This window comes from Mustela nigripes, chromosome 12 (assembly GCF_022355385.1).
Source record: "Mustela nigripes isolate SB6536 chromosome 12, MUSNIG.SB6536, whole genome shotgun sequence".
Classification (NCBI taxonomy): domain Eukaryota; kingdom Metazoa; phylum Chordata; class Mammalia; order Carnivora; family Mustelidae; genus Mustela; species Mustela nigripes.
In genome coordinates this window covers 109,055,078-109,070,394 of record NC_081568.1, presented here as the reverse complement: position 1 = coordinate 109,070,394, position 15,317 = coordinate 109,055,078, and the positions used below count along the sequence as shown (strand labels likewise).

At 34.8% G+C, this 15,317-nt stretch overlaps 1 pseudogene; it reads left to right on the top strand.

The window, feature by feature from the left end:
* The first annotated feature begins 14,587 nt into the window (after positions 1 to 14,587).
* LOC132028134 (platelet-activating factor acetylhydrolase IB subunit alpha2-like) lies at positions 14,588 to 14,999 on the top strand (annotated as a pseudogene).
* The last annotated feature ends 318 nt before the right edge of the window (positions 15,000 to 15,317 follow it).

Here is a 15,317-nt window from a genome sequence, read left to right as displayed (position 1 = left end):
AGTTGATTTTTTAAGATTTATTTCTTTTCTAAAATAAGAAATGTGTTTTTCTACATATCTTTTCTAGAACAGCTCTGGACTGCTTTCCTGAGAAGGTTAATAAATAACCAAGACAGTGTTAAAGAGAGCATCACTCTTAAGTTTGAATGAAAATTAAAAATAAACATTCTGAATTTGCAAAAATTCCTTTAAATTATTATTCTATCTCCATTAGCATAACTCAGTAAAATTGGCCTCTTTACTGTGAAAGTTAACCAGTTTTGAAATACTATATTTCTACGGATTATGTTGTCAGTCCAACTTACACTAAATAAATTAACAAGCAAGAAAAAGTAAGATAATTTATCTCATTAAAAACAACAAATCTTCGAACACTACATCAAAAACTAATGATGTACTGTATGGTGACTAAAATAACATAATAATTTTTTTAAAAAAGGACATCTTCTATTTCTGGCCATAGAAAAAAAGCCTTATAATATCAATATATACATTTTTCAAAGTGTGCATACAGCTTTTTATATAGTGAATTATTTAATGCATAAGTTGTATATACTTACAGAATGACAAGGGATGATGTTACAGTGATTTCTTTTTTGTTAACTGTCTATAAGCACATTTAATAAATAATTTACTGATTATTTTCTAGTTTTACCTGTATTATGTTTGTTCTGGTTATATTTATTAGGAAACATTTTTAGGAAGACTACTAGATTTATTTATAAATTTGAACTTGTATTTTGTATATCCTTTTAAATTTTATTCTTCTAGTAATTCATTTTTAGTGCATTAAAAAAAGTATTGGTGTGTCACAACTAGGTACTTTTTTTTTACCATTGTTAATGTTAGGAGCTCTATGTTGTAATACTTAAGCTGGGACTATAAGGAGTAGACACAAATCTTACAGTAGCCAATCTATTCTTGAGTGATTACTTCTTCCTCAAAATGCATTATTATTCATTTTATGAACAATGGTTTGTGAGAGGAGAAAAAAAAGGAGAAAAGTTTGTGGACTTCGGGTCTCACCCATCCTAATAATGAATTGTATGGCTATTTTACTCTGTTGGGAAAAAAAATGCATTGTCCCATACATCACAGTTTACAGATAAATAGTAAGTGGGATGTGATTAAGAAGAAATTACTCTATAAAGAAATGCCACCAACACAATTATTTATGTTTCATATATTTTCTCTTCATTAATACAGTATTTTATGTTGTTATTCAGATAATTATTTTTCACATGATACAAGTAAATTGGTAGTTTAAAATTTCATAAAACCTAAGCATGATATGCTCTAGTTCCATCCATGTTGTCGCAAATGGCAATATTTCATTTCTTTTGATCCATTCATCTGCTGATGGACATCTAGGTTCTTTCCATAGTTTGGCTATTGTGGACATTGCTGCTATAAACATTCGAGTGCACATGCCCCTTTGGATCACTACGTTTGTATCTTTAGGGTAAATACCCAATAGTGCAAATGCTGGGTCATAGGGCAGTTCTATTTTCAACATTTTGAGGAACCTCCATGCTGTTTTCCAAGGTGGCTGCATTCCCACCAACAGTGTAGGAGGGTTCCCCTTTCTCCGCATCCTCGCCAGCATCTGTCATTTCCTGACTTGTTGATTTTAGCTATTCTGACTGGTGTGAGGTGATATCTCATTGTGGTTTTGATTTGTATTTCCCTGATGCCGAGGGATATGGAGCACTTTTTCATGTGTCTGTTGGCCATCTGGATGTCTTCTTTGCAGAAATGTCTGTTCATGTCCTCTTCCCATTTCTTGATTGGATTATTTGTTCTTTGGGTGTTGAGTTTGCTAAATTCTTTATAGATTCTGAACACTAGTCCTTTATCTGATATGTCGTTTGCAAATATCTTCTCCCATTCTGTCAGTTGTCTTTTGATTTTGTTAACTGTTTCCTTTGCTGTGCAAAAGCTTTTGATCTTGATGAAATCCCAATAGTTCATTTTTGCCCTTGCTTCCCTTGCCTTTGGCGTTGTTCCTAGGAAGATGTTGCTGCGGCTGAGGTCGAAGAGGTTGCTGCCTGTGTTCTCCTCAAGGATTTTGATGGATTCCTTTAGCACATTGAGGTCCTTCATCCATTTTGAGTCTATTTTTGTGTGTGGTGTAAGGAAATGGTCCAATTTCATTTTTCTGCATGTGGCTGTCCAATTTTCCCAGCACCATTTATTGAAAAGGCTGTCTTTTTTCCATTGGACATTCTTTCCTGCTTTGTCGAAGATTAGTTGACCATAGATTTGAGGGTCTATTTCTGGGCTCTCTATTCTGTTCCATTGATCTATGTGTCTGTTTTTGTGCCAGTACCATGCTGTCTTGATGATGACAGCTTTGTAATAGAGCCTGAAATCCGGAATTGTGATGCCACCAACGTTGGCTTTCTTTTTCAATATCCCTTTGGCTATTCGAGGTCTTTTCTGGTTCCATATAAATTTTAGCATTATTTGTTCCATTTCTTTGAAAAAGATCGATGGTACTTTGATAGGAATTGCATTAAATGTGTAGATTGCTTTAGGTAGCATAGACATTTTCACAATATTTATTCTTCCAATCCAGGAGCATGGAACATTTTTCCATTTCTTTGTGTCTTCCTCAATTTCTTTCATGAGTACTTTATAGTTTTCTGAGTATAGATTCTGTGTCTCTTTGGTTAGGTTTATTCCTAGGTATCTTATGGTTTTGGATGCAATTGTAAATGGGATTGACTCCTTAATATCTCTTTCTTCTGTCTTGCTGTTGGTGTAGAGAAATGCAACTGATTTCTGTGCATTGATTTTATATCCTGACACTTTACTGAATTCCTGTATAAGTTCTAGCAGTTTTGGAGTGGAGTCTTTTGGGTTTTCCACATATAGTATCATATCATCTGCGAAGAGTGATAATTTGACTTCTTCTTTGCCGATTTGGATGCCTTTAATTTCCTTTTGTTGTCTGATTGCTGAGGCTAGGACCTCTAGTACGATGTTGAATAGCAGTGGTGATAATGGACATCCCTGCCGTGTTCCTGACCTTAGCGGAAAAGCTTTCAGTTTTTTGAGAATGATATTTGCGGTGGGTTTTTCATAGATGGCTTTGATGATATTGAGGTATGTGCCCTCTATCCCTACACTTTGAAGAGTTTTGATCAGGAAGGGATGTTGTACTTTGTCAAATGCTTTTTCAGCATCTATTGAGAGTATCATATGGTTCTTGTTCTTTCTTTTATTGATGTGTTGTATCACATTGACTGATTTGCGGATGTTGAACCAACCTTGCAGCCCTGGAATAAATCCCACTTGGTCGTGGTGAATAATCCTTTTAATGTACTGTTGAATCCTATTGGCTAGTATTTTGTTGAGTATTTTCGCATCTGTGTTCATCAAGAATATCGGTCTATAGCTCTCTTTTTTGGTGGGATCCTTGTCTGGTTTTGGGATCAAGGTGATGCTGGCCTCATAAAATGAGTTTGGAAGTTTTCCTTCCATTTCTATTTTTTGGAACAGTTTCAGGAGAATAGGAATTAGTTCTTCTTTAAATGTTTGGTAGAATTTCCCCGGGAAGCCGTCTGGCCCTGGGCTTTTGTTTGTTTGGAGATTTTTAATGACTGTTTCAATCTCCTTACTGGTTATGGGTCTGTTCAGGCTTTCTATTTCTTCCTGGCTCAGTTGTGGTAGTTTATATGTTTCTAGGAATGCATCCATTTCTTCCAGATTGTCAAATTTATTGGCGTAGAGTTGCTCATAGTATGTTCTTATAATAGTTTGTATTTCTTTGGTGTTAGTTGTGATCTCTCCTCTTTCATTCATGATTTTATTTATTTGGGTCCTTTCTCTTTTCTTTTTGATAAGTCGGGCCAGGGGTTTATCAATTTTATTAATTCTTTCAAAGAACCAGCTCCTAGTTTCGTTGATTTGTTCTATTGTTTTTTTGGTTTCTATTTCATTTATTTCTGCTCTGATCTTTATGATTTCTCTTCTCCTGCTAGGTCTTGATTCATTTTGAGTTAATTTTTGTGAAGATCTATATTATCTGTTTTTTTTTTAATGAGAATGTCCAGATTTTCCAGCAGCATTTGTTGAAAAAAACTATTTTTTTCCTTCATTGTATTGCTTTAGCTTTTTTATCAAATCAGTTTACTGTAGTTATATAGGTCTGTTTCTGGGTTCTGTGTTTTGTTCTGTCAATATATTTGTCTCTTCTTTTACCAGTACCACCTGTCTTGATGATTGAGGCTTTCTAGTAAATCTTGAACTGAGGTATTGTCGGTCCATCCACTTTGTTCTTTTCCTTCAATATATTATGTTGGCTACTCTGGATCTTTTGCTTATCCATATAAACAGGGAATAAGTTGGTTTATACTCATAAATTAACTTGCTGATATTTTGGTTGGGAATTCATTGACTCTATAAATCAAGTTGGGAAAAACTAACATCTTGACAGTATTGAGTCTTCTTATCCATGAACATGAAGTATCTCTATTGGCTTAAGTTGGTGGGCTTCCACTTTTGTATTTTTACTTCTAGTAAGCTAGTTCTTGGTATCATGTTTTCTCTTCTATTTTCAGGAAGGTGATTTGCCCTGTTACACCTCAGTTCTCTGATGGGCCTAAGAAAATTTTCAGTTTGTTCAGCTTTTCTGTTTCCATTGTAAGAATAGGAGTGACACCTTCTAAGCTGTTTATCTGGACCTGAAATTGGATTCTTTTATTTTTTTTTAAATAATCATTCTGTCTCTTTCTGTTCTCTTTTCTCTTTTGTTATCCTAGGCAATCCTGACTTATAAATATGCCACCGAAATCAATTACTATTCAGAACTAGTCACTGTCTATATCCTTTGTATCTTACTGACTTAAAAATTTTTGAATGAAAGAAATTTATCAGTCTTTGTCTAATTTGAAATTCTTAGCCTAAAATGTGTAATACTTTCTTTTTTTTTAAAAGATTTATTTATTTATTTATTTGAGAGCAATAGTGAGAGAGAGTATGAGATGGGAGAAGGTCAGAGGGAGAAGCAGACTCCCCATGGAGCTGGGAGCCAATGCAGGACTCGATCCTGGAACTCCTGGATCATGACCTGAGCTGAAGGCAGTTGCTTAACCAACTGAGCCACTCAGGTGTCCTCTGTAACACTTCTTGATCTATTTTCTTACACAACTAAATTTTACTTTAACAATGCAAAAATATATTAAAACTTTAAAAAATATAATTCAGCTTTTTGAAATGTGTATTTTCCCTAATTTATCCATAAAATTATATTTTGAATTCAAATTTATAATTTGAATAAAATTATATATATATATATTTCCCTAATTTATCCATAAAATTATATTTTAAATTCTACACATTAAGAACATGAATGTAATTAGTCTTATATTTTGGTAGAAGTCCAAAAATCAGTAAAAATGACTATGAAATAATTTGTCAGAAAGCACATAGTTTGAATAATTCACAATTTGGACAATCATAATGAAATGCACAAAGAATAAATGTTTGTATTAAACAGGACCAAAGAATTCAAAAAGTACCATGAGGAGAATTTTTAATGAAACTAACATTATATATTGGTGACATCTAAATGAAATTATCATACAGTTTACACTTTAATGAAATTAAGTGTGACTCTAAATGACTATGTTAACTACATCCTCCTGATTGATACCAAAGTTTTGAAGATTCTCTTTCTTATTGATTGTTCCAGGTCAGCTCTTATCTGAATAGTAGTCTTTTCTTTTGCATTTTACCTGTCCTTTCTTTATATTTAGAATGTCCAGTTTTCTCTACGGCTTGAGAGTAAACATTGATACAGTGTGTCCTGGTAATAGATAAAAGCATTGAATGTATCAGAATTGACTTAAGTTAAACATGCTATAAAAATTGGTAACAGATGACATTTACTTTCCTAGTGGCTTTACTATCAAATCATATTTTCTTCAATTAGTCAATTAACATTGTAATAGGAACTGGAAATATTGATGGCCTTCTTGATCAAAGACAGTATTCAAAATGAAGGCATTTTGTGTGTATGTGTGTGTGTGTATGTGTGTACACAGAATATGAATGATACACTGTAAGACCAAGGTTTCTTGTTTTGAATGAGAAAATATATGAATAAAGATTTCATTGCCTGGAACACTTTTGTTTGCCCAACTTTCTGAAATCCTTTTATGCTGATTTTGGTTACATAGGAACACAGCTGTTCAGCAACTGACAAAACCAAAATCAAATAAACTAAAAAATTTTCACTTTAGTATCTCTAATCTGGCTGTCAGTTCATCAAAGATTAATTTCTTTTTCTGCATTCGGGGTTGTAAAATTTCTTATTCATACTCTTTTTTTTTAATTTTTTAAAAAGATTTTATTTATTTATTTGACAGAGATCACGAGTAGGCAGAGAGGCAGGCAGAGAGGGTTGGTGAGGGAAGCAGGCTGTCTGCTGAGCAGAGAGCCCGATGCGGGGCTTGATCCCAGGACCCTGGGATCACGACCTGAGCCAAAGGCAGAGGTCACCTACTTAGCCACCCAGGGGCCCCCATACTCTTTTTGTTATTGAAAGATCACCCATATTTTGGTGATTTTCTCATGTTTTGAAAAAAATTTAAATGTTATTGGCCTTTATCCAGAAAAATATATTTATTTAATATAAATATTAGGGAGCATAATTTATTGTGCCACTAGTTTTCCTGCTACATAGTGGTTAATCTTGCATATGTCTTCCATGGAAAAACAGTCTTTTGTTTTCAGTGTTTTCTAGAAACTAAAGGGGAACAAGAGATTTAAGCGGGGAACAAATAATCTCAAACCATCAAAACAATGAATGGACATTGTTCCACATATAAAGGCAATACTTTAAATGATACACTCTAGAATGTAAATATTTCTTTTAACAGAAAATACTTTAAAATCCCATTTGCCATATATAACCATGGTATTCCGATAAAAAGGGTTAAATAAGTATCATATTGCATATGGTCATTTTGTTATAGAATATAATGAATATCTCCTCTTTGATCAATAAAAACCACACTATGCTTAGAATTAAATTTCAGTATGCATTGATATAACATGTCTCAAAGAGACAAAGGATTGTTTTGATTTATTGAGCTTCCTACCCTAAGTAAGATAAAGGAATTGATTTAATATTTATTATTTCATTATTTCTTTCACTTCATCTCAGGAGGAAAGTAACCACTTGGAGGAAAGTTCTCTCTCTTGATGCATTAGCAATGAGGAAGAAAGTGACTGTGAAGAATTGGAAGAGGGAGCAGTATCACAGCCTTATGTCTTGGCCACAGACCATACTGCTGTACAGGTGTGTTACATTTATCCTCTTTGAATGATAATACTGAAATGCTGTACAACTCCTGTTGTTCTCTCTGTAAGGCAAGAATATCCCATGCAGCTAAGCTCTGGTCCATCTGGAAACATTGCCTTTAAATCAGTTTTCAACCATGTCCATCCAAGGGGAAGGATGTTAGGATATGAAAGTGTGCTAACTTGGCATTGGAATGGGAGCCTGGGAGGACCAGGGGCAGTTCTCACTGCAAAATTCCCAGACAAATTGGCCTCTTTAGTTCATTTGATTGCCTATATAAAATATACTTAATAGGCTGAAAACATATGAGGTTTAAGAAAAAATAAAATCAGTTATCTATAAAATTACTTGACTCCGTTCAGAAGCTTTACTGCAAGAATGATATTCTAATGGTTCCTCTGTCTTTATCATGGTGCCCCCACTTCATTTGTTTACTAAAGAGGCAGGCTGATCTTCCTGATGTTCTTTATAAGCTCTGGGACCAAGTTACCTTTGTCCTCATCTCTAGCTAGTATTCCATTGGACTGTAATGAGAAGTAAATGGATTAGAACAGGCATATAGGACAGCTATTAGTAAATATTCAAAATGCACAGTTGTTGTTATTCTCTTTTAATATAATGGGATTGGTTAGAAAAACTTGGGGTTGAAAATTTCAGAAAATGTGCTAAGTATTATATGCAAAACCTACTTTCAACAATAAGAAACATTTTATAAAAGTGTAAATGGTTAAAGATTGGAATTAATTCTAAATGTGTGAGATAGAATAAAAGATGTTATAAAAGGGTTGTGCTGTATATCTTCCCATTAACTGAATCATGATAAGACTTTGATCAGTGTCTCTAAAAGAGACTGGTATTTTTTGTTGAAAAGGGTTTTTGGTATTGCTTACATTAATGCAAATTTGTTTTGGGGCTATCTGTAATGGTCGCTCATCCCCATCCTGCCTTATCATCCTCATCAGCCTTACCATTTTTCTACTCTCTTTGACCTTATCATCCTCATCAGCCTTATCATTTTTCTAGTCTCTTTGACCATTTCTTTTTAAAATACTTTCTACATTAGTCAAATTCAGAACCTCCCTGTAACCTGATGTTCTTATTCCATTTTCTATTTTACCTGTTAAAATGTTAATATTATTTCTGATCTTTGCCTTTTCCATTCTGAGTTCCTGGACTTGACTAGATCCATGCCACCTGTCTGCTATTTCTCTATCTTAGTTTCCTAAAAACTAACTAAGGGTAACACATGTTAATTGGGAAGCCTATTGTTATTGTTGTGCTGGTGGCTATTATTGTGAATGGTATACGCCAGACACTGGACCACTCATTGCATATGTATCTCATTTAATCCCTAAAATAATTTTATGAAATATGTGTTATTTTTTTCTCAATATCACAGCAAAGAAGCTGAGCCACATAGAGATTAAAAACTTTGACCAGGGAGTGCCTGGGTGGCTCAGTGGGTTAAGCCTTTGCCTTCAGCTCAGGTCATGATTTCAGGGTCTTGGGATCAAGAGCCCCACATTGGGCTCTTTGCTCGGTAGGGAGCCTGTTTCCCCCTCACTCTCTGCCTGCCTCTCTGCTTACTTGTGATCTTCCTCTCTGTCAAAAAAAGAAAAAAAAAAAAGAAAGAAAGAAAGGAAGAAAGAAAGAAAGAAAGAAAGAAAGAAAGAAAGAAAGAAAGGAAGGAAGGAAGGAAGGAAGGAAGGAAGGAAGGAAGAAAGAAAGAAAGAAAGAAAGAAAGAAAGAAAGAAAGAAAGAAAGAAATTTGACCAGGGTAATTTAGCTTTACTATCATAATTGGCAATGAATTTCATTAAGTCTATTTAGGAAACCTGTGGGGGAATGCTGTCTTATCATTGCAGATGTGGGGAAGTTTATTCAACAAATGTTTATTACACATTTTTGTCCCAATTATTGTTAGATTTTTAGATTTCATAAAAACTAGTTGTATTAATTAAACTGTATTCTAGCTCATTTTTGGCTAACCTGTCAGAAATTAAATACTTTCTCAAATGGATGAGAATTAGCTAACAGGCTGTTGGCAGGATCTGAAAGAGAAGAATAACAATTGGATTCAAAGAGAAAATAGTTGCATATAGTTTACATTAAAGAAAAAAAGAATTTGTACTCTTTGCTGACATACACAATCATGTAATAAAGAGAATGAAAGGAATGTCTGTCTATTTGAAATTTGGGCTTTGATACAAAGTTATCAGTGAAAACATTCTGTAAAAGTAAGTTTTTTAGAAGTTCAACTCAGTCATCCAAATGAAATTAACTTGCAGAGAAAATGAAAATTGAAAAATATTTCTATCTCCTGGATTTTCTTTTAAAGGGGGGAGATATTCCCAAATAATAGAGTATTATCAATCACACACATAAAGATATTGGCAATAGTAAATTAATTGTGCATAAAACTCCTGAAATCTTTCAGTGGAAGCAAAGATACATGCTGGGAGCATTAAGATTGCCAATAATTTGCATAGCTTCTTGAAAAGAATTTAATTAGAATATAATTTTGCTGCTAAATGGGAAGCTGTTATATCAAGAAATATTAATCAAAATGGTAGCAATATATCTTCAGAGAGACTTTTTGAATTAACTACTGAATTGAAAACTCTTGGAAAATATATGATACATATAATATTTTCGAGAATAACTCTTGTGATGTATCTAGAAAGCAAACAAATATTAATGAAATAATACTGTTTTATGGTTCCGTATGTTTGTTAGAAAAGTGGAACAGAAATAGGCACAAATAAATTCTGCCGTCAGTGAGACAAGCCAATATAAAGAATGTTGTAGCTGAAATGTCAGATTATAGGGCTGTGGAAATCAGCATTCCTTCTAGCCATGCGGAGAAAAGTTAAGATTTGACAATGCACAAGTTTATAGTAAGCCCTGAGGTGAGCTTTAACTTCACATTGAACTCTAGAAAGAGGTTCAACTGTGTAATTATTAGATGTTTAGAAATGTCGCCAGTGGCTTTAAGGGCCAAATTATGCTGTAAGGTAGTTTCTTATCTGCTTCTAAGTTATTGAAATGCTCTTCTACGTTAGCTCCACATGTTTTTAACATTTTGCCCATTGTGATATTTGGGGAAATAAAACAGAAAAGAGAAAAACTATCGGCACATGCGTGCATACATGTGTGTGACTCTGTGTGTGCACACATACCTGTGTGTGACTCATTTGACTGTTTTACTTTTCCATAGACAAAGTCTTACACATAGGCACAACTTATAGTTAATTATGGTATGTTTTAGATGCCCAAACATCTCACTTATTTTATTTTGATTTATTTTATTTCACATTTCACATATTTATTTTATTTCACATTTGTTTAAGACACCCAAAATAAAACATACAGTATTGTGCACCCGAAGGATTTCTAAGGTGCCTGAAATTTCAGCATTTATTGTTATTTTCTAGATTGTAAGAGGTATGAAATATCATTTGTACCTCTGTAATTTATTCCTACAAAGCACAGAGTGTTGACTGTCTTAAACAGGCAGTATAAATATGTTGAATGACTAGAGTCATAGATCATATTCTCTAAATCCAGCACTTTGTGTCATTATCAAAACTATGTATGTATTCCATAATTCATGAGTCATTGATAAACAAGTGGAAGTGTTAATCACCAATGCAATGAAACAGACTGCTCTGTCACCAAGAGATCAAGTTGGAAAGATGAAGGACAAGGACAAGTGTTCTTACTTTGCTTTAGTGAAGAGAGGAGGAAAGACCCAGAGCTGGGTGTTATAGGACCAGGTACAGAGCCCTAAGCAGAGTAAAGTGGGAAATTGAAGAGGCCTTGAAAACAGGTTTTTTGTTTTTGTTTTTGTTTTTGTTTTTTTGAAAGATTTTATTTATTTATTTGACAGAGAGAGATCACAAGTAGGCAGAGAGGCAGGCAGAGAGAGGAGGAAGCAGGCTTCCCGCTGAGCAGAGAGCCCGATGCGGGGCCCGATCCCAGGACCCTGGGACCACGACCTGACCCGAAGACAGTGGCTTTAACTCACTGAGCCACCCAGGCGCCCCGAATACAGGTTTTTGTTTGTTTGTTTGTTTGTTTTCTTTCTTCTTTTCTTTATTTTTTAATTTTAGGTATTGTCAGCTCGGTGCCTCTGTCCCTCATACAAGTGTGAAAATAGATGCTTTAGGAGATGCCATGACCCAGGTCTTTCCCTGTGAGGTAGTTAACACTGCTTAGAGACTGACCAGGACATGAATGAACCCACCTGACAAAATTCCAGCTACTTGAGATTACGGATTATTTTTGACTGCTAGATTACTGTGTTCCTTAAAAGCTTGTAAACATGAGGGGACATTTTCCCTAAGAAGGAGTCTATTCCAAAAGTGGTTGTATTTCCCCTTATCTCATTGTTTGTTTTCTCCTTGAAATGCATGGTTGTAGATAGTATCAATACCGCTCCTCTAAACTGACACATTTGCGCAGGCTTTTAAAATGTGCTGAATTTATACCTTTTATTAGTGGAAGACAATGTGTAATCATCCAGCTTCATTCCACAACACATTTTGAAAGCTTTTGGAATGATTGAAACATAATCAAATTAGAGATTGCATCAATACAAATCAGCTACGTATGTTTTCTCATTCGTTTAAAGCAAGCTGGCAGACCTAGCGGGTAACCTGACTCCAGTTTACAATGAGCTTCATTATACATGCTAAAGAAAATCTCTATACCAGTTGGGAACTCTGTTGCAGTGATTTGGCATGCTTGACTAAACTCGCAAGGGGGAAATATGTACAAAGGTTTAAAGATTAGATTCAAATGAATTGTGTCAATCGAATTGAATCATCAGACCAAAATTAAGACACAGTGCAGTACTTCCATGTAAATTATCCGTACCACTGACACAACATAAGGTATTATATTGTTATTATAGACCAGTTTCTTCCCAATACTGGTTTAGGTTTAATTTCTCATTTCTCCTAAGGGATATCAGTGTTCTGCCTAACTTAATGGTTCCCCTTCTACTATCAATAACTTATTAAGCAGCTTTTCTTGAACCTCTTTTGCAAATAGGCTGCATTAAATGCTTTAATTAAAAATTAATTTTTAATTTTAATATTTCACCTATAATCTAAATTCACATTCATTTTTTCTGTTATCCTATCTTATAGATTTGAATTTATATGATTTAATCATCCATATTATATAAATTCCTAAATACATTTAAAAGCCTAATATTAATGCAAAGCTTTGCATTTAGTTTTCTTTTGACACATGCTGATGTTTTGTGTTGTTTTATTTGCTGTTTGAATCTGTATTCAGATATGAGGATAACTCTTGATAACTTTCCAGGTTATTAGGCATTTCATAAAATAATTGTAAGAACTGAGTATTTTTTAAAAGATACTTAAACATTCTTAGAGGAGTCAGTGCTTTCTTTAATACTTGATTTCCTATAAAATAATTAGTTTTGCCCATGTGCAGAATTGCCTAGGAGTAGATAACATGATGCATACTTAGTTTTAAATGGAAGTTGTTGACATTTGTAACAAAAAATATAAAATGAAGTAAGTCTATCTTGAATTATTCTGAATTACCAATAACCCGTGCCAGTTAGGTAATGGCTTCCTATTAAGGTTAATGGAAATTGAATGTAAATCTCCATGAATAAAATTAAGGCTATACTGATATCTCAATTACTCAGGGCATAGGGGTCTGTGATATTCACCCTTTAAATAAGTAAAACTGCTTACTAGAAGCCCTAGGCTAATAACAAAACCAATTTTGCAGTACTGCTTAATGGTAAGGTCAGGAAAAAAATAAATAAATAAAAGAAAGAAAGAAAAGAAAAAGGCCTGAATTCAGGAAAACATTTTAGTTGTTAGACTTTAAAGCTTCTGGAAGCAGTGTTATATCCTATAGTCCCCGAAAACTTACATTTTAACAAAGTGTGTTTGGTGAAAACATCCCATAGGGCAAAAAATTGGAAGTCTTTATTTTAGAAAAGAATTTCTTTGGTTCAAAGTAACTTCTTGACAACAGGGAAATATGAATTGTGATTTCCACTTCCCCTTTCCTTACTTCTCTCTTCTTTTCCGATTTTTACCCCAACCTCTGGATTTTCTTGGATCCTCCAGCCTATATATATAAGCCCCCATCCTTCTCCTACTTTTTTACCAACTCTCTCTTTTCTTCTTCTTTCCCTTTTCCCAGTACCACATGAAGAATACAACTATTTTATTGCAAAATATATATTACTACTACCCTACATCAATTTCAACTGTCTCTTATCCAAGCTTATAGAACTAGACTTTCTGCTTTAGTTTTTACTCACTCTAAATGATGTTTCACATTCCAACTAGACTTTTCTTTCTAAAATTAATATTTGGTCATATCACTCTCCTTACAAAACTTCAGATCTTTTATAACCCAAACTCCTTTACACTGCATTCAATATCTTCCACTCTGGCAGCAAACTGCCCCTCCAGATTTCAGTTGCAGTTTCTTCCTTATATTCAAAATGTGTCAAAACCTCATGGTTTTCTTGAGAAAGAATCTGGAAAAAAAAAAAGAATCATATTTGTGCACCTCTATTCCTTGATTTGTTTCCTCTGCTTATGTTGTCACTTTCCTTCACAGCATTAATTGCACTTATTGCAAGGTCTTCACATGTCTGTCTCTTCTGGTAGATGGTATATGAGCTTATTATTTTTATTTGTTTGTTTGGTCTTTATGGACCTACCACAAAATACGTCACTCAAATTGTGCGTTTCTGGTTAGTGAAGTAACTCTAATGAATTCTTTCTAGAGAATTTCTTAGACTGGTTAGAAGATATACAGCCTGGGTTAGAATGAGAAAGGTAAAATTGGTGTTTAACTATGTACTGAGACATTTTCTTTTTATAATATATGGTTGGTTTCTTTTTCCTGTAAAACATAATTACTAGGGATGGATCAATTCTCTGTACTCCTCTATGCACCCTGGCTAAATACTCATACTTATCTCTGTAAGTCAGGTGAAGTAATTGAGTCTTAGTCATTAGATCTATCCTCTACAACACACCCACTAACACTCTACTGGCTCTTAGGAAAAAAGCAAACTTAAAGTATTTAATGCAGCCTATTTGCAGAAGAGGTCCAAGAAAAGCTGCCCTTGCTGTCACGGTTGAGAGAGGAGGAGGAGCAGCTGCCGCTGGTGCTAAGGTCCAAGGAGGGACACACTGGAGTGGGGCTGCTGGGACTGAGTGAGGTACAGATTGTCACCCACAGATGCTTCAACTGCTTGGGGCCCACATGGACCCTCTGCTTGAGTGTGTAACGAACCAAGGAGGCTCAAACCCAGTAGCTATTCCACATGCAGTAGAATATATTCAAAGAGAAGACAGGTGGTAGATGTCTCAGCATAACAGATTTGTCCTGGACTATAAAGACAGTGAATCCGATGTACTGTTTGTGGGGGAACTCCATGGTACAGTTGATGCACCAATATGAAGTATGGCAAGAGCTTTTATCCCCACTTCATATAAGAAATTTTAGAATTGGAGGAGATGCAACAAGACTAGTTTCATGCAGACTGAAGGATGGAGAACTGGGGAATATTAAACCCAAGGTCATTATTGTCTGGGAAGGAACAAACAAGCATGAAAACATGGCAGAAGTAGCAGATGGAATTGAAGCTATCATACAACTTATCAACTCAAAGTAGCTGCAGCCAGACTCTTTATACTGGCTTTGTTTCCTTGAGGTGAGAAACCCAACCATCAGAGGTGAAAGAATGTCAAGGTGAACCAGCTCCTTACATTTTCTCTGCTGAAACTTGCCCGTGTTCAGCACTGGACGCTGATAGGGTTTTGGGCACTGAGAGTGTGCCTTCTCCACCTACCACACATTTGATTTTCTGCATCTCACAGGGGGGCAGTTAGACAATGTTCTGCAAACTCCTGTGTGAACTCATTATGCAGTTGTTGGAGGAAACACCTGCCAAGAAACAAAACACCATTGCCTGACTGGCTCCCCTCAGTGT